We start from the raw sequence: 25,443 nt of genomic DNA on the forward strand, positions 1-25,443 counted from the left end.
TTCTATTCCTCTCATTTCCTACCTCCTCCATCCTGGAATGTGTCTCCGTGCTTTGGGCCTTCCCCACCGGCAGGTAGGTTCTCTTCCCTGAGGTCTGAGGAATGTTAATCAGCCTCTCCCTTCCTCTCCTGAATGTTAATCCAGCAAGTGTCCTCTGACTCAGGAATAATGCACTCCTCCCGGAATACAAAATGTATCCTGGGGCAGTGAATTCTAAGACCTAAAAATCTCACATTTAGTTCTGCTTTCTTTGTGGAACTAGTGAACCGGCTGGCCTACATTTTTGGCTCAGGTCTAGAGGGTCATAAAAACTTTCCATACTTTTCATAAGTTTTCTGTATCTTTCACTTCTGAGGATTAGGGCAGATTGGCAGAGTGAAGTGGAAGTTTCTGGATTTGTTGGCTGATACAGACTCATGTGGAGTTTTGCTAAGGCAGACTCATGTGGTGTTTTGCTGAGGCAAGACCCAGCAGAGATGTGGTGTTTGGAGGGAGTATAAATAGGATTCAATGGACAGTGACTGTGGGCTTCCATAGCTAGCTTTGCAACTCTTCTTTGGTCTCCATCTTTGTCTTCACTGATCTTTTCACTTTGTTGAAAGAGGCATAATAGAGAACCTCTGGTGTCCCTGGTGATCCTGGTCACTCCTGCTGATTTGGTGGAGGCCTGACTGTTTCTGCTGGGTCATGCCACCAATGCTAATTCACACTTGCTCTCATGAGACTACTGTACTGCACTGCTGGTATCCTGACAAATGGAGATTGAAGTCTCCCCCAAGAAACTACTTCTAAACAGCACATAGCAGAGCCTCATGGCTTCTCTTGGATCTACCTGTGGTTGCTGATTCATGAACGGCGTTTGTGAGTGAATCGAGCAGCCACTGCTGATTTGTGTGAACTGAACTGATGATATTCTGACAATGCAGACTGGATTTGCTCCAAAGAACTATTTCTAAACAGGTCCACTTCCCCTGTATCTTAATAACCTTTCTTTTCCACTACATCTGGTAGTTGGTGAGCTAGAAGGGAAGTTAAAGCTTTTAAGAACCCTTATTAAAAGTAGGTTTTAAAACATTTAAGCCGGGCGGTGGTGGCGCACGCCTTTAATCCCAGCTCTTGGGAGGCAGAGGCAGGCAGATTTCTGAGTTCCAGGCCAGCCTGGTCTACAGAGTGAGTTCCAGGACAGCCAGGGCTACACAGAGAAACCCTGTCTCTAAAAACAAAACAAAACAAAAAAGAGGGCCTCACTTTTAGGGCCATGCCATGCACGAACTTTAGACCTGTCACTGATCTAATTAATATGGCCACAGTCAAAGAGCCTGCTTATTAGTAGAATAAATCCAGAGTTCTGAAATGCCCAATATAGTCTTCTTTCTCCTCATATCCTTCTTAAATCACAAAATGAGCAATAATTTAGTCTTTTTATGTCTATAATGTCCCATGTGCCATCTCTTAAGAGTATAAACTAAAGAAAAGGCTCATGTCCCTTTTAGCTATTCACTCTTCCCTTTGGGAATGTCTCCTGAGAAAATTCAAGCAAGCAAGCAAGCAAACAAACAAACAAACAAATAAAAGATTCAGAGTTGAGGAGACTTTCATGGGTCTTTTCAAAGGCCTGAGTGACAAGCTTTAAAGTGTCAAAGGATCTAGTAGGGGATGTATCCGCTCCCATTAACATTTCCGCTCCCATTAATTTTAGTATAATCATTTATAAAGTTAACTTTGCTTAGAAGTGCAGTATGTAATGTGTCAATAGAAATGTACACACGAGAGAGAGAGAGAGAGAGAGAGAGAGAGAGAGAGAGAGAGAGAGAAAGCGAGCACAAAAATAAATATGTTAACAATTAGTATATATTGGTAAAATGTGAAGAGGTTTCCACAGTAGTATCTTATTTTTTCACAGTTTTTTCTTTTTCTTTTTTCTTTTCAAAATAAAAGCAGAAAAGTAGGCAAAGGGAAAACTATATTATTTAAAAAGAAGCTGAAAACAATAGTGTCTTCTCAACATAAGCCAAGGGAACTCTATTAGACAAACAGGGTTCGGAAATAAATCTTAGCACAGCACTGGCCAAGGAAAATTTGAGCTGCAGCAAAGAGAAGATACTCTTATGCAATTGGCACTAAAAGAATTTATCAGCAGCAGAAAACAATACAGCAAGTTTCTTAAGCAGAAGGAAATTGATACCAGATCAAATGGAACTATGAAATCCAAGATATAAGACAGAGCAATGCTGAACATGAAGATATACCACAATTTGTGTGTGTGTGTATGTGTGTGTGAGTCTATGTGTGTTTGTGTGTATGCACACAATATGCACTAAAATAATGACAGAAATTTAATTTAGTTTTAAATTATGTAAACTTATAATCTCTCACCTGGTCTAGTAATTTTCTTCTCTCTTGTTTTATCTCTTAGATGAAGTATTTTTATTACAATATTTCTCTACTCTATCATTTCCTGGAAATTACAGTATTTTAATGTGTTTAAATCTAATATGAATGTGTAATTTTTTCATATTCCAAATCAACTCAAGGTGTGAGAATCCTTGGCGTGACTTAACTCTCTCTTGCCTTGTTATTTTGGGTCTCTCTCTCTCTCTCTCTCTCTCTCTCTCTCTCTCTCTCTCTTGCCATGTATATTTGTCTTGTGTCAGATCCACGTTCCACTGGACACATCTGCCCATTTTCTTGCTACGCTACCCTTTCTCCTACTGATTTCCAGGAACTTTAAAATTCAAATCATTCTAGCTTTTTCCACTTTCTTCTTATTCTGCCCTTTATTGGTGATATATTATAAACATGTCTTTCCAACCTATGTTTCTCTCTTAAGAACAGCTTTGTTGAGGCATCCATGACATATGGCGAACTTCACACACTTCCTAAGGACAGTTAGATGAGTTTTGACATGTCTAGGCAACATGAAACCATCAGCACAGATCCCTAACACGTGGGAAAATTTCTCTGTGTTCTCACCCTGCCTCACCCTCTTAACTTCCCAACTCCATTCTCTGGCACCCACTGGGATGCTTTCCATCACTATAGATAACTCTGTTCTTCTACAGCATCCCGTGAAGGGAAAGTACAGTATGTACTCATTTTTGGCCTGGCAAAATGATCTTGAGATTGAGCCATGCTGTGGCTTCATCCCTTTTTATTGTTCTACTAACTAGACTTCTATTGCATACACACAGTAAACTTGGCTCATCTCTCCACGTGGTGATGGGCATGCTGACTGCTAGCATTTGGTATCAACAGCCTTTTTAACTTTAGCCACCCTAGTGGCTGGGAAGTGGCATCGCAGCGTAGTTTTCAGCTCTGCTTGTTGTGTCCTTTGTAACTTTGTCTGCGTCTCTCTTGCTTATTTTAGATTTGGTTGTTTGCATTCCAATTATGAACCACAAGAGTTCTCTGTTTATTCTTGGTATAAGTCCTTGTCATATAGATGCTTAGAGGATATTTTTCATTTCCTGTTACTTCTTTCAAAGGAAAATATTTGGGGGGGGGGTGGGGATGGTTATAAAGATGGCTCAGTGATTAAGAGAGCTTGCAGCTCTTCCAGAGGATCTGAGTTTATTTCCAGCATGCACATGGTGGTTCACAACTGCCTGTAACTCCAGATCCAGGAGATCTGCATCCCTCTTCTGGCCTCCACAAGTACCTGTGCTCATGTGTATGTGTATAAAACACACATACACACAATGGGGGGAAACGCTTAAAAAACAGAAATAAAAGTTTTCTTTTTTCATTTTCTGTACATCTCAGCAACAACTTATGCTCTGAGAGTTAGCTCAGTGTGTCTCACACTCTGAGTTGTTTATGCTGTTATATGAACTAGGATAATTAGTCTTCTGTGTTTCCACCAGTGAAAGATGCACAAAATATCTCCCCTAAGTCAAATAAAAAAACTGTTAAGAACATCACAAGGCCCCTTAGATCATTGCTATAAAAACTTCTGGCTTTATAATCGAAGCCTCTCAGAAAATACAGAGTTGCTGTACACAAAATCTGCAACTGATTTAAAGTTAAGAAGTTATTGGCTCTAATTAATAAAGTGAGTTCATCGTCAAAATATCATTTTCAGAAGGACACCACCAAGTGAGGGCATTGTACGTTCAACACTGCCACTGATGCTTCCAGCCACACAAGGTCCATGGGAGAGCATTTCATATCAATATCAGGGTCCTGAAAAATATCATCTGCAGCTATCACTGATTTTTATATGTGTGTATGTGTGTGCATGTATCTATGTCTATATATATATATATATATATCATATATCATATATTGACTTATTTAACTATATTTATTGTTATATAAATTTATATATATGTAAACACACACACATATATATGTATAAATTATATAAATTTATATATATGTATATATTTGTGTGTGGATATAGATATAGGTGTAGATATAGAGTGTCTGTGTCATTTATTTGGGAACAAGAAAAGCTCCCAAAATTATATTTACAAGTCCATTTATATATAACATCATTGGATGGGATATTATGGCAAATACCACATCACCTGCACCATGTTTTCTTTTATAGGCATGTACTGCTCACAGAACAGGCATCTAAAAGCAAAATGTAAACAGTGATGAAAGAATTGATCTCTTAGCTTCTGAACTTTAAAAGCTGAGAATTTGGCCTGAAGAATAAAACAAGATTCCCTTCCTCTCCCTCCTGTACTCAGACAAAACAATGCTCTTCAGTGATATTCTCAATTAAAGAATGGTTCAAATCCTTGATGACTAAATGTAGTGTGTGCTCCCAGACTGGATTCTGAAGAGGAAGTTGTGGGAACAAACAACTCAGGGTTTGGTTTTATTTTATGTCCATGTATGTAGTCTGGAAGCCCCACCCAGCAAGGCTCAAACTGCTGAGCAAGCCTGACTGTATTATGTATCAGCGAAGCAAGTGTGTGCCGAAGAGACCAAGATCACACACACAGCGAGATCTCACAGTAACAGACCTCTCTGGTGAAGTTAGATGGTTTCAGGATACTTAAGCCACTGCCTAGCACCAAGCAAGAACTCCTTCCTGGGATGGTGACTTTATAACCTCAAACACTTTTCATAGAATGTATGCTTTATCATTGTCACATAGGGGATCAAGCCTCAACATGAGTTTTAGTGAGGACAAGTAACATTTAATTTTTAACTTGTATCATTATCATCACGTGTGGAGTGGTGTGTAAGCTGTGGTGTGTATGTGAGGGTCGGAAGACATTTGTGGTGTCAGTTTTCTCCTACCTTTACATGGAGATAAATTGCTATGTATTTCGAGGGAAGATGTCAAGACACAGGAAAGCAAGTCTTGATTCAGGAAGAATGTGTGTGTGTGTGTGTGTGTGTGTGTGTGTGTGTGTGTGTGTGTGCCAGTAGCCAAGGCCAAATGTAAATTATTTCTGTACCTAAATAATAATAATAAATAATAATAACACACATTTTTAGGCAAGATTAAAGAAATAGAAAGGCAGGTGCCTGGCCATGGTTGTGGCAGCTTTGATACCAGCGCTCTGAAGACAGAGAAGCAGGCAAATGTCTGTGAGTTCCAGGCTCATCCCCTGACGCCAAGGTTTGGCCTGCCCCTTTGTGGGGAGCAGAACTCAAGATGGCGCCTGGCTGGGTGCCAGACGCCCCTGGCATGTTGGCTCACCATTTCAGGAAGCCTGGGTGGCACGTAGGCTAGGCTTTACTGCGCATGCATTTTGCTTGTTCATTTGTTACATAAGATTGGGCCATGTGACGTATGTGCTCAGCACCAATTGAGAATGACTGCGTGACAGGTTCTGATTGGAGAAGACACAGAGATTTAAGGGCTGGGAGCTAGAGCTGGGGGGGAGACGGGGGGCTTTTGCTGTACTTCAAGGTTCCTGAATAAACCGTGTTGGGAAGAAGATCCCGTGTCTGTTGTCTTCTGTCTGCTGGTTGGTTCAGGAGGCGACACCCCTCCAGGAAAAATAAGGGAAAGAAATGCTCACCCTACCAGGTTTAAATCAGGAAAAGACTCAGTTTAGTCGCAAGGTCCTGATTTAATGTTGTATTTTATTTCCACCCAAAAGAATTGATCCTAGGTATTGGTGTGAAGTTAAGTTTTTAAGAAAACCAAACCTAACAGTGATGGAGTTCTTGTCCATCTGCATTTGTGTAGCATGTGACTCTACTCAAAGAACCAACACTTCTCTCCAACAAACAGATTCTGTTGGGTGTTAGGAGTGACTCAGGACTTTGGGCATTGGTTACTTTAACCTTTAATTTGTTCTCAGGAATCCCTTGTGATCAGTGATCAGTACTGATGGACTGGGGCAAAAAAAAGAGGAGGTGGTGACTCACATTTATGAGTTCCAAGTGCAAGGACTCAGCTTTTAGTCTTCCAACAGCCAAATTCCTCTTCTGGGATGTGCCTCTTTGGTAAAATGGCAAACGATTTTAAGCTGAAAAATATTTTTAACGGAGCACGTTGCAAGGCTTTCTTTTTCTTTTTCTTTCTTTCTTTTTTTTTTTTTTTTTTTTTTTTTGACAGGGTTTCTCTGTATAGCCCTGGCTGTCCTGGAACTCACTCTGTTTGCAAGGCTTTCTGAAACAAGAATTCAGGCTTAGTGATTGCAGTGTTGTCTTAAGCTCCGGCAAAGCACCTTGTATATATACTCTTAATATTTTAGATGAAGCTTAAATTGTGTTTTAAATGTCAGCCCTCTGAAAGAGCCTAGACATATTCCATGTAGTTTGTGTCATGAAGCTAGATCTTTTGTTGGCAGCAGTCGAAGTGGGGATTCTTATAACATCAAGATAAGAATCTCTTCTGTGTAGATTTTTAGTTTCCTCGGGGATTCAAAGATCAAGTTGCTTGGAGACCCCGTGGAATTTGCAGAAAAAGCAACTCTAATCTTGACGTCTGTAATTAACATTTTATCTTATTCCGAACATTCAGTGTGCTGGCAACTCAGCTGCTCTTTGGAGCTGAATAATGATCTTCCCACAGCATATCCCACACGAATCTCCAACCCGAGTGTGGGTAGGGTGTGTGGAAGTCTCTCGAGGCCTTCTGTCTTGGGCAATGTGTCACGCTCTTGTTCCTGTTATGTAATGCTTACAAACACCCAAGTTCCCATTCACTCAGTCCCCCTGAAGGCTTTGTAAGCTAAGCTAACGTTTGCCAGGCTCCTGATGCTTTTTTTTCTATCCGGGTAGCAGACTGACACATACACACACTGAGAGCGCAGGATCAACTGTGGGAAACAGTTTTTCGAAGTGTAAAAACATCGCAGTATCCTACAGAGTACAGTTAAGAGTTGTCTCCTCCTTAATGTTCACTCGGACAAAAGTTAAATAAACTGGAACTTGACACACAGGAACTTTGTTGTGACTAAGACTCGTTCCGGTCACTCCAATACTCTCTCCCACACACTTACAACTGTGGCCAGGAATGCACATGTGCCCGTAGTGCGCCAATCAATACTACCACCCAAATAAAAGAGAATTCCTCTCCCTCTCCCCTGAGAAAGTTCATTTGTTGACTTGACTAAGTAGCAGTCTCATAAATATCCTTCATGGGTTCAACAAATCTTTCTTGAAGTTTCTGGCGCCCAGTAACTTCACTAGGAGAGACATAGTAAAGATAGAGAATGGATTCCAGGACCTCCAACATGCCAGTGAGAGCACGTGTGGGGAGCCAAAAGAAGGTGGCTATCATCCTTGCATCCACCTTGAGCCATATACCCTGATAAGAGACTTGATTACATTAGCCTGCAACAGCTGAGCACACTCTGATAACATCTTGCTTTAGATACCCAGGATTTTCCCTTGGGTTTGTAAGACTTAAAGGTGTGTGACTTAAGGGTGTGACTTAGAGATCAGATTTAGAGAAAAGACCTAAGGGCATGATTAAAGGAGTGACTTAGAGGTGTGGCTTAGAAGTGAGACATATAAAAGGCGAGAGGCAGACAGAAGAAAGCAACAGATTATTAGGCACTCGGCGATACAACTTGGAACTAGGAATTAGGTTAGAGAGTACAACTTAGAGTACAACTTGGAGTAGGAATTAGGAATTGAGGAAGAAGACACTTGGACTAGAGAACTTGGAAGAAGGATTATTAGGTATTAGGCACTTGGCACTTGGAGGAAGAACTTGGAATTAGACATTAGGCACTTAGCACTTGGAAGAAGTAACTTGGAACTTGGAGGCACTAGGGACTAGGACCTAGGGACTGGGAACTCAAGACTTGGGACTTGGACTAGGAAGAGAGACTGAAGAATAAACAGGATTGAATCACACTATGTCTGGTCTCCATTCTTCCAGTCCGTCCTCTCTCTCTCTCTTGCTGAACCCCGACCCGTGGACCGGAGCTGCTTGGGACAGTGCAGGACAATTGAGCCCCCAAGGCTTTTGGCAGTGCGGGTTCCAACACTGACAGAACAGTCTGAGACATTTTGGCCCCCAAATGTGGGGTAGTGCAGTTCTCAACATTTCTGGCCCCCAAGTGTAGGGCAGCTCGGGCCGCAACAAGCAGGGAGGGAACAAAGATGGAAATTACTAAAACAATGATTAGAGGGTGAAAGTGTCTAGAAGGAACCAAAAGAGTGTGCTTTCAGACAGTTACCAGGGATGCATGAGCTCGAAGGTTCAAAGACCATTCCAGGAGTAATGGCTTTTGAGCTGGGATTGAATTACAAATGTTTAGGTTATAGCAACATGTTTGAGTTTTAGGTTTCTTTTTTTTCTGGTTGGCCACAAGAAAAAAAGATATCTCCTTCATTTAAGTCAAGTGTTCATAATATAGCTCTTGCAAGTTCAACTCGATATCACATCCTTGGCTTCTACCTACCTCAATTTTAAGTTTCATTTAAAAAATGCGTTTATATTACTCAAATTCATTTTGGAGCTATAAGTGGCAAATCTAGACCCATTAGTTATAAGTGATATAAAAAAATACCCAAAAGATGTTCCTGCAGGGACTGAGCTGGCCTTTTAGACAAAATAATGAGTTCATTGCTACACCAGCTGCCACAGGCTCACACATCTCAGGTGCTATCAGCAACCCACGTCTTCCAACAAAAGGACTGCTCAGGTGCGGGCACTCAGATCTGCTGTGGATTCATCAGCCCAAAGCTCCTGTGCTTGGGGGTAGGGGCAGACATATGTCGCTCCAGAAAGTTTGTCTATGAGATGCTGTAGCTTATTCTTATTACACATCATGGTACATAACCCTTGTGATTTATAATTGGAGTCAACAGAGACGACTGCCTGCAGGTGACCCCATGCAGAGTTCTGCAGTGTGAAAAGATAATATCAGCTGTGTCATCTCCTGATAATCATTTACTCTTCTTCCATTGTCCATTCTTATACATGAAAAGAAGAAATTTTAAGCACAAGAACTCTAAATTCTAATACTGGTCTTCTAAGATCCCATCAGAATGATTCAGACAATATGGTTTCTGCAAGGTAGAATATTAAACATTTGTTTACATGTGAGGAGGAACCACCTCTGGGGATGCTGAGTTCTGTATCCATTGGAAATCTGCTTGGCTGCAACCAACGAGCAAGTCAATAGTAGCCTCAACAGACAACAGATTTATTTTTCTCACATAACAAGAAGCTGAGAGTCGGCTTCAGCTGGCTTTGGCTCAGCAGCTCCACAATATCAGGGTCAGCTCATGTTTTCATAATTCAATGGCAGATTGGGAGAGAGGGCAGCGGCACTAGCCCGGTTTGATCTATCTGGAAAGCAGAGCATTTTAAATTTTTTTAAAAACATACTTTATGTTCGGATGCCTTGCCTACATGTGTATGTCTGTGTACCACATGCACATGGTATCCTCCAAAGCCAGAAGAGGGCGTTGGATCCCCTGGAACTGGAGTTACATACTGCTGTGAGTGCCCATGTGGGTGCAAACTTAGAACCTCTAAGGGGAACCCCAAGCCATCCTCAAACCCCAGAATGGCATTTTATAGAAAATCCTCTAGCAGCCAAGTCCTCATATGTCACGTGGCCAAGTCTACAACCAAAAGCAACTGCAGAGATGGGAGAATCTTTACTCTGCAGCCTAAAGAGTGGAGATCTCAGTTTCTTCAATGTTTCTTGGGTTAGCCAAGCAACGTGTCCATTATGATCAATTCGGTTCTCTATGTTCACACCCATTTGCATTTCAATGATTAACCCTAGCGGATTTACTCAGGCTCTTCCATAATAAAGAAATAGAACCAAAACCAAATGGCAAAGGGATAGAAATTTGTGAAGAGACAATGGAAAGGAGGAAAGCCAGTGCCAACTGAGTCCATCTGAGACCTCAACATTTGCTGTGACTAAATAAGGCTAATAGTTGGCTGATTTTTAAAAGATACATTTTATGACCCTCACAGCAATATAACTTACTGAATAATAATCTTAGACTGTGGTAAGTTTAAAAGAAAAAAGTAAGTCACTCCAAATAACTGGCAGTATGGGTTATCTACTGTAAGATCCTCTGACCCATTTTTTTCTAAGTTGTCTATGTATTCTCTTCCTTCCTCTGCTCCTTCTGTAACTCCTTCTGTTTTCCTCTATTGAACATATCTTTATTTTTTTCTGTGTGGTTGCTGTGTTATATCCAAGGATGGTGCAGAGAGCACAGACTCAAGCCAGACTGTCAGCCATGACCACAACCACAGCCCTCAGCACTCCCAGAACCCTGAGCAGACGACCCGGCCTCTTCATTTATCACAGGAGATAATACTGTCATTTATGCAGAGGACTGTTGTGGAGACTGAGCTAATTCTTATGATGCGTTCAGTACAGTGCCAGCCAAGCAACAGTACTGAAGAAATGTCAGCTATTTTTAGTGTATGGAAATATGTCAAGCAGTTTTATTAATCCTGAATGTGTGGGTGGGTATTAACATCTTTGAAATATTTGATTTTATAAATGGCCTATCCATTAATATCCTTGAAAGTATATCTCTGACTATATCCTGAAGACCTAGTCCTCAATATAATTTCCGGGACAAAGGATATCCTCATTTAAGGTTCTGTCACCCACGCACCTCCACACTGCCTTCATAGAGCTCACTTCAGTGTATACAGCTACATGTGTTTTGTGTCTTGACACAACTGCTCTTCCACACAACTAGACAATAACTTAACCAAGTCGGTTAGTAACAAAAATAAGTAATTACTCCTTTAATTTACATTTCTCTGGTCAGTGAAAAAGAATTGTAACTTTTAACATGGTTTCAACCATGCCTATTTTTAATTATTTAATGATACCCTTTAGAGCTTAACTAAATTTTTTTCTATTGTAGGTATTACTTGGCCTACCTGCCTTTTAAATTGAAGACTCCAGTAAAAAATTCGTTTTACTTTATTTTTTATTATTCTCATTGCTACTGAACGTTTTACAGCCTGAAAGAAATATATAGCCAAGAAGGATATTTGTAAAATATGCATCTCCTAAGACATACTTATTTGAAAGCGTGAGCAGAGAATACTGAAGAATGTCTCATTTAATGAGACTGAATGAGGGAACCACCTATTTGATGTTATTTTCAGCACAGTTTTCTTTTCCCCGTTTTTATGTTGACATCTCCCAAATCATTTAGGGAGAGAGAGTGAACCTCTCCTGCTTTACACATTTGGAGGCCACAGAAGTCACATAACAATAGTCTTTTCACAATGCTTTGCAGGGTTTTCCTCAGCGTCAGCATGTAACCAGGGACCTTATCCTGAAGCTCAGTTCTCACACTGAGGCTAGGGGTTACAGAGGGAACAGCTAAGGTTACACAGAGGGAACAGCTGCATCTTCGAAATGCCCATCCTGGGTATTCTTATGCAGGCCAGCATCAGAGCTTCCGGAAATGCCAGCTAGTCAACATTACTTTATTTAACTGTTCACCTGTCTGTCAAAAACGTAAATTGAGGTGGGTGAGCACCTACCATGCCACCTACTGTTACAGAGATTTAACACTGAACTCAGCAGTCTATGTCTGTGTTATGATGGAGGATACCAGTAAGTACATAGGTTAGTACAGTGCAGGCTGGTACTGGCTATTATTAAAAATAAAACAATGTATGAGGAAAGGGGGTATGTGAATAGGTGCCTCTTTATATGATGATTTATGATAATTTTTATCTATCGCCTTTATAAACAATAACGTAACTATCCTAGAGGCATTATAATCTGAGTTTGGTGCTGGATCTCCAGCCCTCAATCCCTGCTTATTTTCATCCCATTTCATAGACAACTGGTCATATGGACAGCTAGCAAGAGAAGAAGTAGCAACAGGAAAAAGATTCTCCTTCTCCACACGAATAAGCTAATATTTGCATCATACAGTGCAGACGACACTCAAGCAGCGGGGTGAAATTTGAACCAAGGTGGTATTATAACAGTTGACTCAAGCCTAATACATTATCACCTAGAGCCTTGAAGACACTCAGCCCTAGTTCCAGAGAAGCATCCAGTCCATCAGACAGCATCAGCGATGGCAAAGTGCAGCTACGACGGCTCGTCTCAGGGGTCCCCTACTTCCTGCTCATTCCATCACATTGGCTTTGGGCCAATGGAAGGTCTAGGAGTGGGAGCTGCAGGAACCACTGACACTTCAGAAGACACTGAAATATATCTGGTCAAGAAAGCTGAGATCCAGCCAGGAGCTTGTGCCAACAGCCCCTCTCCTCTTTCAAAAGTAGCTGCAACAGTAACAACGATGAAAGCACATACCTGAGGAACACAAACAGAGTCTTCGGCAGTTACAAGCCAACGGTGTATCCCTGGGGATTCAAGTATGCTCCATCAAGAACATCAGCCTTTTCTCCTGTATGGCCACACTGACTAGCCTGTGAGCACCACCCTCTAGTGCACCACTCCCTGTTTAGGTAATTAGGGGCTTCCTTTCACTCATGCATCTTTTTCTAGGCAGAAGTTCTACACATTTCATCAGATTTTCAAAGAAGGCTGTGAGCCAATAAAGCTCAAGAATGACTATCTTGCATCGGATATCAACCTGCTTTAGACTGTGACGTAAATCAGCTACTTCAGACACAGAGGCACATAGGATGAATGTCACAGAACAGGGTTTCCCAACAGACCCTAGCCCACTGTCATGCTCCTTCACAGTCATAAAGTTCCTGTGCCTTCTAAGTTTAGTCCTTTGGGAAGAATGGCAAAGCCTCATGCTCATTACATGAAGATCTGGCTTAAGCGTTTAAGGCTCCCAAGATGAGCACCTACAGGCTGGAGCTTGAGATAAAGATGCTACTCCTGCTAGGATGAGTGACAGAGTCACATTGCAAAGGGGCCACATATAGAAAAATCACACTGGTCACCTTGCAACCGCTCTACTGCAGCTGCATACTCAAGAATGTATGACTAATAGAAAAAAATGGTTATCTGTGATTTGCTGCAGAACATCCCAGAAAAATATGGGTGGAGAAATAGGTGGAAAAAAAAAACTATAAAAGTGACCAACATTGAAGGTCAGCACTGGGCACATGGAGGTCACCTCATTAGCCTCTCTGCTTTTGTGTGCATGTGTAACCTTTAAAATAAAACTTAAATCATGACAATACATGGCTCCAGTCCTTACAATGCTATTTTCTTCTGTTTTACATATAGTTTTACATATGAATAGAGTGAGATGGGGGCATTATTTACAAAGGCTTTATGAATATTACAATGTAGCCTTGCAGTGGACTATATCTGTATTATTTACCATATGCCAGAGTCTTTTTCACCGCACTGCTGTCTCATTGGATCCTCACACTGCTATGAGTCAGGAGCTATTACTTTTTATGCCTTGGGTAAAGAATACTACGGAGCTGTACAACATCACAGAATAAGTAACGAAAGCCTGATTTAGATCCAAGAAATGAGGTTCCAGGGCCCCGCTGCTCTTAAAGAGTAGAACCAGGATGGGTAAGGCTGTTAACAGCAGGAGCTCGTAGCTCATAGTGCCAGCCTGGGACTTTCAGAGCTCACCTTTCCTCTGTGGCGATCCTCTACTGACTACGCCAAGCCTGTCTGGGATTCCATTCCCTGAATTGCAGGTTGAACTGATGATTAAACTCTCAAAGGAAATCAGGTATTTTGATAGATTACCTAACCCATTCCCTATGTAAGGAACAATCCTATTTTTCTTGCACTACATAATACAGTGTGTTTGTGCTTGCTTGACCATAAAGCATTAAGAAAGATTCACTCATCTTCCAATATCAATAATATTTTAGTTAGCAACAATTTATAAAACTATTTTACAAGACTTCTCAAAGAACCCAAATCTTGTAGTAAAGTTTTCCCTTAAACTTCTCTTTTAGACCATCCACATAGTGAATGCATTTACATTAGGCTAAGACGTACAGGGTTCCAGAAGTACACATTTTTGTAGGGAGGAAGCAAGGAGACTAACAGAAAAGGAGAGATTTTGACTGTCTACGACTGTTTCTAGGAATGAACTGAATGCAGTCTGAGTTTTGTCAGTTTCTCTTGATTCTGAATGGAGACGCTGTGTGCCTCTTCTAGACACTTGCCTGCCTATGTATCTGAGCAGAGATGTTCTAACCTGAAGCCATCGCTCACCATCTCTGCTCTGAAGAAAAAAGAGATTCCCTAAAAGAGAAAAAAAAAAAATCAGAGAGAAAGAGAGAGGATTTTACTTCTGTGCTATATGAAGTATCTCCAACCCAGGCCTGAAGGTTTCCTTATCCAACTTTATCAGCCCAGCCTATCACAACTACAACTGTGAACTGTAGATGAAGACTAGAGGAGGGGGGAGGGAAGGAGCAAAGGGGGAGGAAGGGGGAAGGGAAGAAAGAGGAGGAGGAGGAAGAGAGAGAGAGAGAGAGAGAGAGAGAGAGAGAGAAATGCACACACAGAGGCAAATTTCTGACTTCTTAATATCCCAGGTCTCAAACTCAGTCAATTACAATAACACATAAAACAGTCAAATATTTAATTAAAACCGCTGGAACTTGACCCTAAATACTTGTAGTTGCATTGTATCAGGTTTCCCAGAAACAGCAGTCATAAAGCACATTATTTATAAAGAAGTATTTCCTCCCCACCCAAGTAAACTCTTCCCTTGGTAACCAAGCAGCTGTTGCCAGCCCCTGGGGAGAAGGGGGCGTGGGTGCTCACTTTACTGCCATTCTGTCCCCTGAAAGGAGGTGAAGGTATACAGGCTCTTCAATTCCCCCCAGCCTTCAGACCCTCAGAGAAAATCCAAGTCCCTCCTAGCACACTAGGCTGAGTCCATCGGCCATATTCTGTGAAGGGGTCCTTATTGAGAAAGGAAACTGCTGGGTTTTCTACGTTAAAAGTCAGTGCTGCTCAGCCTGGAATGTACTCTAGGTCACGACTCTCAGCGTATGGCCCTTGCAGTCATGGTCACCAGACATTTGTCTTTCACTGTGGGAAAGTGTCAGGCCCTTTCCCTCTTTGTGTGTGTATTTGAGTCACAGGAAATGGGCTCCACATCCTACTCGGGAATGAATGAGGTGTGAGAATTTCAGAAAAGTGTTTCACGTCTTTATCAGGCTGATTTGTCTTTTGTGGCTTTTGCATAGATACACAGACATTCTAACAATTTAAAAAGCGATGTGGCTTCCATGTGGGGGGGGGGGGGCGCTGAACACACAGAGAGAGTGAAAGGAATAAATGAAGGAGCCATAGAGAGTTATGCATCTTTCTCTAAAATATGAGCTACGAGGCTTTCATCACTCAGAATCGTCTTCATATTAAAAAAAAATTACCCATGTAATGGCTCATAATTTCATGACAAAATCTTGTTACTTAAAAATTAAGGTTACGGCAATGTTATAATCCTTACTGTAAATAATGGTTAGTGAATTCAACCTCAGTGGGGAGAGAAAATAACCCTGAAATGGTGTCTACCATGTACTAGAGACCATTACGGATAATGGAAATGACATTGGCCTTGCTTAAAGTCAAATGATGACTGTAGATGTACGTTCTGACATTAACCCACAATGTGATCAAGAGTGTTTTGCCTCTGCTGTTTCATCTATACAATAAAGAGCCCAGCTTTCATCCTGAGGACCCGTCCCATGTTAACATCTGATGTCAAGTGCCACCGATCCAACAGGTGAGGATTGTTTACACATTGGCAAACACTTCAGATTTTTTCAAGTTATTAATTTTGGTCTTTGAGCTTGTCCTAATGACTACTTTTATTTCATCAATGAAAACATGGCCAAAGAAAACCGACTTGACATCTATTCTGTTGGGGACAAATTTATTCATACTCTACACAGTGTCCAAGTTGAACTATGACAGAAATGACCTGAGTTCTCTCCTCGAGCAGTTGTCAGATAAACTGTAACAATACAAAGAACTCCATTTGTCTAGAAAAGAATCTCAGACTCGGTTTGGGGAACAATGGAGTAATACTGTAATCTAATCTTGCTTCGCAGCAGGAACGGCAAATTCAAATGCATATAGGAACCCATGCACGTAATCTAATTTTCTCCTTACATCTTACTTCACTGAAGGAGCAAGCCCAAAAATAACGGAGGAGGCAGTGAGTGAACTGGAAAAAGTCCACGAAGCGCAATAGCAAGAACTAGTGAGCTACTGTTAGTGAATATGGGCACTGGGAGAGGTTAAAAACTCTGCTGAGCTTTTCAAAATAAACTGGAACATAAACTCTGTGTGCACATCCCCAGTTTTCTAATTTTGCTCAAGGATTTTTTTTCTCCTTTGCATTGTGAATGGGGAGTAGAACTGTGTGAGGTTACTATTTTGTCTCAATACCCATAAAATACTCAACTCCATTTTCTATAAGACAAATTACACAGATAACTAGTGAGACGTTGAAGCATGAAGCAAAATACCAAGCCAATCTGGGAAGGGAGGACTAACTGTCCATTGTCCTAAAACAATGTATTTACCTCTGAGAAGATGGATTTTACAAGCTTCTGCAAATCACTTCAGGTCTGTTCATCTATGAATATTAAGCACTCTTAATGAGAGATAACTGGACTGTCTTCTCTGCATGTGCACAGACATGTACCTCTTTGCTTTTCAAAGTTGGCATCCTAAAAGTTCTATTTATGCATGCAACTCTCCTGAACCCAAATTCAGGTTGAGCAATTACCCCAGGTTTAGAATGATAAGGGGGCAATTCTCTTGTGGTCAGAGCTGCGGCACTGGAGCTGGAAGCTGTGGGTACAGCCATAGCCCAGACGCAGGACAAAGATCTTCACCAATTCTTACACTCCACCTACGTGCACAACAAGACCTCACCTTTCCTGCACTTCTTAGAGTATGAAAGTAGAATCATTCATGGGGGATTTCAAACTTATTTTTAGTTTTCAGAGTGTTGACCTTTTGCAGTGGGGAATGAGGTGTTGGCAGAGGCAATGCTAGTGACTGAACCTAGGCCTTCTGGATGCTAAACCCACACTCCACCCCTGACTTATTATATACCACCATTAGATAAAAGAGAACAAACTCTAAGACAGGCTCCAACCCTGAATGGCACAAAGCTCTCCTCAACATCAGCTCAGCTGCCAACTTTCTCAAGGAAAACCCATGCTCTCTTGCTAATTACTGTGGGCATATACATGAAAACCAAGGGTGCTGGTTAAATTTGATTTTTAGATAAATGGTAAACTTGTACTATTCATTCCAAATATTGTGTGGAAGAACTTATAAATACACAAAACAAAACTTTGTTTAGCTGTATTTTATTGGACAAGCCTTCAGTGAAGATTAAACAAAATGATTGGATATTAAAGCTGAGAAATCTTAAGAAAAATGGATATTCCATAGGTTCTTTAAAATTACTTGAATAAGACTTTTAATTATGTATAAAGCTCTTAACTGCCAGAAAAATGCTAAAGGACTCACATTGCTCTACTTCTTTAAATGATCTGTGGACAAGGTGATTCTCTACCACTGGCTGACAGTAGAGTCACTTGGGAAAGCAGCTAAACATTTTTGATGCGTTCCTATGTAATGGATCAGAATGGGACTTTCTGTAAGGGTAGTGCTGATAAACAGCTAGACAGAGAACCACTGAGCTACAGGGGCAATGGGACTCAATGACATGGTAGCTTTACCATGCATGACTGCTTCAGTGTAAAGTTCTCAAACTCTGCCGCACATTCAGTCCATGTGGGGATTTGCAAAACTTACTGATGACTGGCAGATTCTGATTTAATTAGTATTGGGTACAGTCTGTAGGCATCAGAGATGCCAACTCACTAATGAAGATATTTCTAAGGTGCAGCAAGGTTTGGAAACCACTCTTTTAGGAGGAGACATGACCAATGACTTTTATGGGAGCAGAAGTGAAACCTAACCTTCTAGCCAAATTATGAAACAAGTGAGGTATTACCTTTCAAGCCTGTTTTCCCTACATTGGCTGGAAGACTCATTTTCCGAATGGGATGTCGTTTTCAAGAATTTTAACCTGGCTTTCTATGTAGGATGCATGTTAACCCCTTTGCAAGGAATTCTGTAGTGCAAATGATAGTCACACAAGATCTTTCCACAGCGAAGCACCTTGAGTCACACGTTGCAATGGCCATAATAACAATGTCTGTGATTGTACACATGCACAACAGAGGGCCCATACATTTAGAAAGGAGTTGAACAAGCATAGTCACTGCAGCCATCAGAAAGTCACCGTAATGTATTGTGTCTGTGTTGATGCTGGGGGAAACAAACCCATCTGTCCATCATATAAATGTATCACACATTCAATTATATACAGTGCTTAATATTGACAATAATAAATGACCATGTTTTAGCTTATGTATTTACTATACTACACTATGGTGGTTTGAATAGGTTTTGTCCCTGTAGATCCATGTGTTTGAATGCTTGGACATAGGGAGTGGCACTATTAGGAGGTGTGGCTTTATAGGAGGATGTGTGGCCTTGTTGGATGAAGTTTGTCACTGTGCAGGTAGGCTTTAAGGTCTCCTATGCTCAGGCTCCGCCCAGTGTGGAAGAAAGACTTCTCTTGGCTGCCTTGGGGACACAGTCCCCTTCTGCTGCCCGTGGATCAAGATGTAGAACTCTCGGCTCCCCTAGCACCATGTCTGCCTGAGTGCTGCCATGCTTCCCACCATGATGACAACACACTGAGCCTCTGAAACTGTAATCCAGCTCCAGTGAAATGTTGTACTTTATAAGAGATGCCTTGGTCGTGTTGTCTCTTCACAGCACACTAAGGCATATACTTTCTATAAGTATTTTGGAGTGTACTCCTATTTATTAAATAACCAGGATGACAATAACAACAGGTGTTGGAGAGCTGGATACACACACACACACACACACACACACACACACACACACACACACACAAAGAACCAACAACTAGTGGGCTGGAAAGATGGCTCAGTAATCAAGAACACTGGCTGCTTGTCTAGAGGTCCTGAGTTCAATTCCCAGCAACCTCATGGTGGTTGTTGGCCATCTCTAAAGGCATCTGACGCCCTCCTTGGCATGCAGGTGTACGTCCAGAGCACGGTTACATTTAAAAACATCATAAATAAGTAAGTTTTAAAAACCCTAACAACTATTGTTCAGGATTGGGTGTGGTTTGGCAGACGCACCGGCCTCCTATGTGCACAGCTCTTGTTTCAGTCACCAGCGCTGAGAATTGAACTGTTTGGAAGTTACTGAAAAACAGGGATGCTTTAGACTGCCCTCTCTCTTCCTGAGATAGTTTTGTTACATAGCTCAGGTGGGCCTAGACCTTGTAAGCCTCCTGCTTTGGTTTCCGGAGTGCTGATACCACAGGCATGTTCTAAACCATTGACTTTCCCTGTTAACATCAAGCAAGCACATCAGACGATTGACCTGGGTGAAGGAAGTTGTGTAACTCTGCTCTATGGTGTTCGTGCAGTGGCACACAGACCACAGTTCTCAGAAGGTGCTCACACTGCTAAAGAGCTCGTGACTATAGAGTAAAGAAAACTTGAAAACTACACATCGACTTAGAAGCCACACTTCATTCCTGGGAGGAGATCCCACCGACAGGGAGATCTCAGCACCAGATGGACACAAAAAGGCAACAATATGAACCTCCAGCCCAGCGCACAAGAAGACAAAGCACAGTGTGGGCGCTGCAAATTTAAATGCAGTGATAAGGGACAGCAAGCTTTCCTGCAAATTGCTAAATGTACATGGATCCTGGAACTGTTTGTCCTCTAACATTTAAAAGCTTACTCACCCTCAAGAGATTTCTTAGCCCTGAGCTAACACAGAGCAAAAAGAGCGTCCCTTCAGTGCCAAAAGCTCACAGATCTGAATTTGCCAAGACGCAAGCACTGGGGGAGGATGTGGGCCCTCTCCCAGCTGCTTGAGAAATCTGAGCACTGGGAGAAGATACGACTGTCAGAGAAGATACCTGATGAGTTCCAGAACGTTGTTTCAGGGAACTATTTCACAAGACTGACTGATTTATCAAAAGCGGCCACAGCCAGCCAGCAGCCCACAGTTTATCGTGGGTGGTTGATGGGATTCATCTGCAGTGAAGCAATGGTCTCAGCACCCTGCCAGGTAGTGGGGTTAGAAACAACCAGCAAAGAATGACTGGAGCAGAGAAATGAACGCAGCTACTATCAGAACGACCTAAAGCTTTATCAACAGGCAGGAAGTGGGGAGTTTAGACGGTCTGCGTCGTGTACATTATACCCACAGAACAACGCTTCCTCATTTTCATAGTGTGAAAAGGATTTGGAAACAAAAATACATTATCTTTTAGAAGTAAAGCAACCTTTCTCTAATATTTCCCATAGCTGTTTCTGTACCTTCTTGCTTGCTGCATTGATCACACTAAGGGACCTTAAGGGCTCTGAAGTGGTATACTCAAATATTTTCTAGTTGAGGAAATAAATAGGACGTACCTTGAAGAATGTAAATAAGCCTGTCCATGACCTTGATAAAATATTAAAAAAAAACACTTTAAGCCCATCGAGTACAGCTCTTCCCTTAAAGAGAACACAATATGCAGAATTGATATTTACACCGTGAGCAGATACCTTAGCCAAGGATTCATTGCTTTATGGGCCTCTCCAACAGAGCTAGTCTGCATGCTACACTCCCTAGTGTATTATAAATGCTTGGGAGAGCTGGAAGCCCAGCACAGTGACAGAGTGCTTGTCTGGGATGTGAGGGACCCTGGGCTTCATCTTCAGTATACCAAGAAATGAGGAAAGGGAGGTGAAGGAAGGAAAGGAGGAAGGAAAAGAAGGAAGGGAAGATTGTTGGAATTGCAGAAATAATATCAAAATATAAATTTTTAATGAAGAAATGTTGATTTAAGCAAGGGGTACCTATATTGTTTTGGTGAAGGAAGCAATTAAACTGCAAGTGTATCAAATACCCCCACATACTTACTTGGGGTGTAGACCAAAGACTACTTAATGTAAGCTAATTGATAAATGTTCAGTATATATACATATATACATATATATGTGTGTATGTGTATATACATAGACATAGACATCATATACATAGACATCATATACATATATCTTGTAAGAAGCTTTGATTTCAGCGATCCAAGAGGTTATAGATTCTCATTTAAATGAATTAATCTGCATTTAATATTAGTGAGGCATATTTTTAAAGTTCTTTCTTCAAACTTAACTTTAAGTCCTAGCATGACCCAGTCACTATGACAATTACTGGGGGAAAAGAACTGTAGTGAGCAAAATAGATAAAGCTTTTCTCTGGGCTCAAAGGACTTACAGTTTAGTGCTGAAGGCAGATGCAAATTACCACAAACAATTCATGTTCTGAAGGGCAAGTGTAGGGTGCTATGTGGATCACATATAGGAAGTACGTCCTAGGCTAAGAACCTAGGAAAGGGTCCGAGAAGGAGTGATATTTGAACTGATAGTCTTAATAAGAACAACTACTACTTACTGATGTTATGCTAAAAGTGCTTGCTCGTTTATGTTCACAGCTGCCCGTTAGGTTGGGTGCTCTGATTGTCCCCAGGGGCATGGATGTTTAGAAAGGCTAGCACTTGTAATGCAGCATGCATTTCAGTGTCAATGCTAGATCCAGAACATCTCTTTCTTTATTATTTTTTTTCACTTCTTTCTATATTATGACATCTATATTATACCATCTCTTTCTATATTATATTATTATCCATTGGTCATCCGGCCTCTTCAGTGAAAAGGATGAGGGTAAATGAATTAAATAGGAGAGAAGGGTAAGTCCAGCTAAGGTAGAACAATGGTCAGATGGCTAACATTGCATGTTACTGGGGTGTGTGTGTGTGTGTGTGTGTGTGTGTGTGTGTGTGTGTGCGCGCGAGAGTGCACATGCATGCACGGGCACTTGGCTAATCCAAGGGACACGGAGCAAGTGTCACTTGCTGGGGATACTTCCAACAGCAGAATCTAGTTTCTACAAAAGATTCTTTCTTCACGTAAAATATTTGCCAACAGTGCCACCTAGTGCCAACAGGCAGGAAGTGGTTTTGAACTGAATGACACAATAGTACCAGCTGCTTGCCTGCTAGAGCGGACTTCAACTTCCTTGTCTAATGCCTATATTTCCTAATAGTTCCCTATAAAGAAGATACATTATACAGACCTTGAAAGAACAATACTCAACTTCATGTTGGAAAAACAAAAAAAACTTAGGATTGCTAAAACAATCCTGTCCAATAAAAAATTTTTTCAGAGGTATCACCATCCCTGATTTCAAGTTGTACTCTAGAGCTGTAGTAATAAAAACTGCATAAGAACATACAGGTTGATTGATGGAATCACAAAAACCCAGAAGGAAATCCACACACCTATGGACACCCGAGTTTTGACCAAAAAGCCAAAATTATACAACGGGGGAAAAAAGCAACTTTAACAAATGGCGCTGGTCTAACTGAGTATCTGCATGCAGAAGAATGAAAGTAGATCCATATCTGTCACCTTACACAAAACTAAAATCCATGTGGATCAAAGACCTCAACATAAAACTAGATGCACTAAACCTGGTAGAAGAGATAGTGGGAAATAGTTTTGAATGCATTGGCGCAGAATTCAGGAGACAACTTCCTGAACAGAATACCAAGTCATGCAGGGACAAAGATCTAAAATTAATAAATGGGACCTCATGAAACTGGAAAGCAAAGGACACGTCAAAAGAACAAACAGACCGGCCCCTAGAGGCGTTGCAGTTGTGACTGCTGCATCATTAGTGTCAGGAGGTGGCAGAGAAGAGAGAGGCCATGTCTTCACTCAGTGTTCTGACCTAGGAACATCTGATTAGTAGCTTAACTTTCCTTGAAAAAAAGTGGGGGTAGAGGGGAGCCTGAGACCACCATCAGTCTGGCACCAGGCAAGCCTGAACAGAGTTTCGTATTGATGTCTGAGAGCTGTGCAGAACTGGCCCCACCCCTCACCTGGGCATCATGGGAGAGCTGGCCCTAGAGGCAAGAGAGGCTAACCTCTGCTACCAAGCTGCAGTACACCAGCCTTGTTGGAAGAAGTGTGTCCTTGTGGAGGCAGGTTTGGGGGTTATATGTTCAAGCTACGCACAGTCACACTGTCTCCTGCTGCCTGTGGATCAAGATGTAGAACTCTCGGCTCCTCCAGCACCATGTCTGCCTGCATGCCACCATGCCTCCTGCCACAACAGTAATGGCCTTAGCCTCTGAAACTGTAAGACAGACCCAATTCAATATTTTCCTCTATAAGAGTTGCCTTGGTCATGGTGTCTCTTCACAGAATGAAACCTTAACTAAGACAGTAAGGTAACCCAAACCTAGAAAGACAAACATGGTATGTACTCTTTTGTAAGTGGTTACTAGCTATAAAGTAAAGGATAACCATGCTATAATCCACAGACCAAGAAAAGCTAGGTAACAAGGAGGGATTAAGGAAAGACGTATAAATCTAAATGTGAAGGGGAAAATGAATAGACATTGAGGGTGGATGGGGAAGGGGCCTGGATGGAGGGAAGTGGAAACAGGAGGGATCAAGCTGGGGAAGGAGAGAGAGAGAGAGAGAGAGAGAGAGAGAGAGAGAGAGAGAGAGAGAGTTAGTTTCTGGGGGAGCCGACTGGAATGGGGGGATCATCTCTTCGATGAGCTAGAAACCCAGTGCAATGGAAACTCCTAGGAATTAACAAGGGTGACCCCAGCTAAGCCCCCTAGCAATGATGATATGGACCCTAAACCAGCTATGTCCTGTAACCAGGCAAGACTTCCACTAGAGAGACTGGGACCCCAACCACAAAACCTTCGACCTACAATTTATCCTGCCTATAAGATGTGCGGGGGGGGGGGGTAATGGTGTCTCATAAATTGTGGCAGTGGCCAACCAATGACTGGTTCAGCTTGAGACCTATGCCATGAGAGGGAGCCTACCCCTGACACTGCCTGGAGGGCCAGGAGCCAGAGGCTAGAGAGCCCAAAGACTTAGGATAGAATCAAACATAACTGACAAAAGAAAAAAAAAAGTCAGTGAAGTGATTCTTAGTGGAACTCTGCTATACTCATAGACTGATGCACAGCCCAGTTGTCACCAAAGAGGCTTCACCCAGGAGTTGATGGATGTGGAGCCTAAACCAGCTGCCTCCTGCAACCAGGCAAGACTTCCACTAGAGGGACTGGGACACTAACCCAACCACAAAACATTCAACCTACAGTTTATCCTGCCTATAAATGTGCTGAGACCCACAGCCAGACATTAGGTGGAACTTGGGGAATCCTGTAGAAGATGCAGGGGTAGGGGAGATTGTAGGAGCCAGAGGGATGAAGGACACCACAAACAACACCACAGAATCAACTCACCTGAGTCCATAGTGGCTTCAGTGCAAAGGACTGACCTAGGCCCTCTTCACATGTTACAGTTGGTCTTCATGTGGGGCTCCTAACAGTGAGAGGAGAGGCTGTCTCAGATTGTACTGCCTGCGTTTGATACCCTCTCGGCATACAGGGTTGTCTTATCTAGCCTTAATAGGAGAGGAGGTGCCTAGTCCTACTGCAACTTGATATGCCATGGCTGGCTGACATCCATGGAAAGCCTGCCCTGGAGTGGAAGGGAGGGAGAGGGGAGATTTGGGAAGGGGATTGGGAGGAGAGGAGGGAGGGGAAACTGCAATAGGGATGTAACACTGATGTAACAGCAGCCAGCCTGCACTTGAACAACTATAGTATTAGGAATTTTAATGGAGGTTACAGTGCACATTTTTGTTGCTTCTCAGAATTCAGAAGCCTTTCCTATGCTCTGTGAACCCACTATCATTTGAGGAGGAATTCGACATCTCTGATGTAAATGAAAATGGAAATAGAAGAATCCACCCTGCCCTAAACCTTTGCCATGCCAGGCATGCATGTGTAGGTACCCCAGCCTCATTTGGGAGACTTTTACTAAAGAGTGTAAGTTAATCTAAGAAGCTATCTAAAATCGTTTGTTTCACTTGCGACATCTTGTGTCCGGTGGTGGTACTGGCTGCATTCTATCCAGGG

General features: G+C 41.9%; 1 non-coding gene across 1 annotated transcript; it reads left to right on the forward strand.

The window, feature by feature from the left end:
- The first annotated feature begins 23,126 nt into the window (after positions 1-23,126).
- On the forward strand, positions 23,127-23,252 carry LOC117712197 (small nucleolar RNA SNORA17). Its single transcript, XR_004607262.1, has one exon. It is a non-coding gene; the product is annotated as a small nucleolar RNA SNORA17 (small nucleolar RNA).
- Positions 23,253-25,443: the final 2,191 nt, after the last annotated feature.

This window comes from Arvicanthis niloticus, chromosome 6, assembly GCF_011762505.2.
Source record: "Arvicanthis niloticus isolate mArvNil1 chromosome 6, mArvNil1.pat.X, whole genome shotgun sequence".
Classification (NCBI taxonomy): domain Eukaryota; kingdom Metazoa; phylum Chordata; class Mammalia; order Rodentia; family Muridae; genus Arvicanthis; species Arvicanthis niloticus.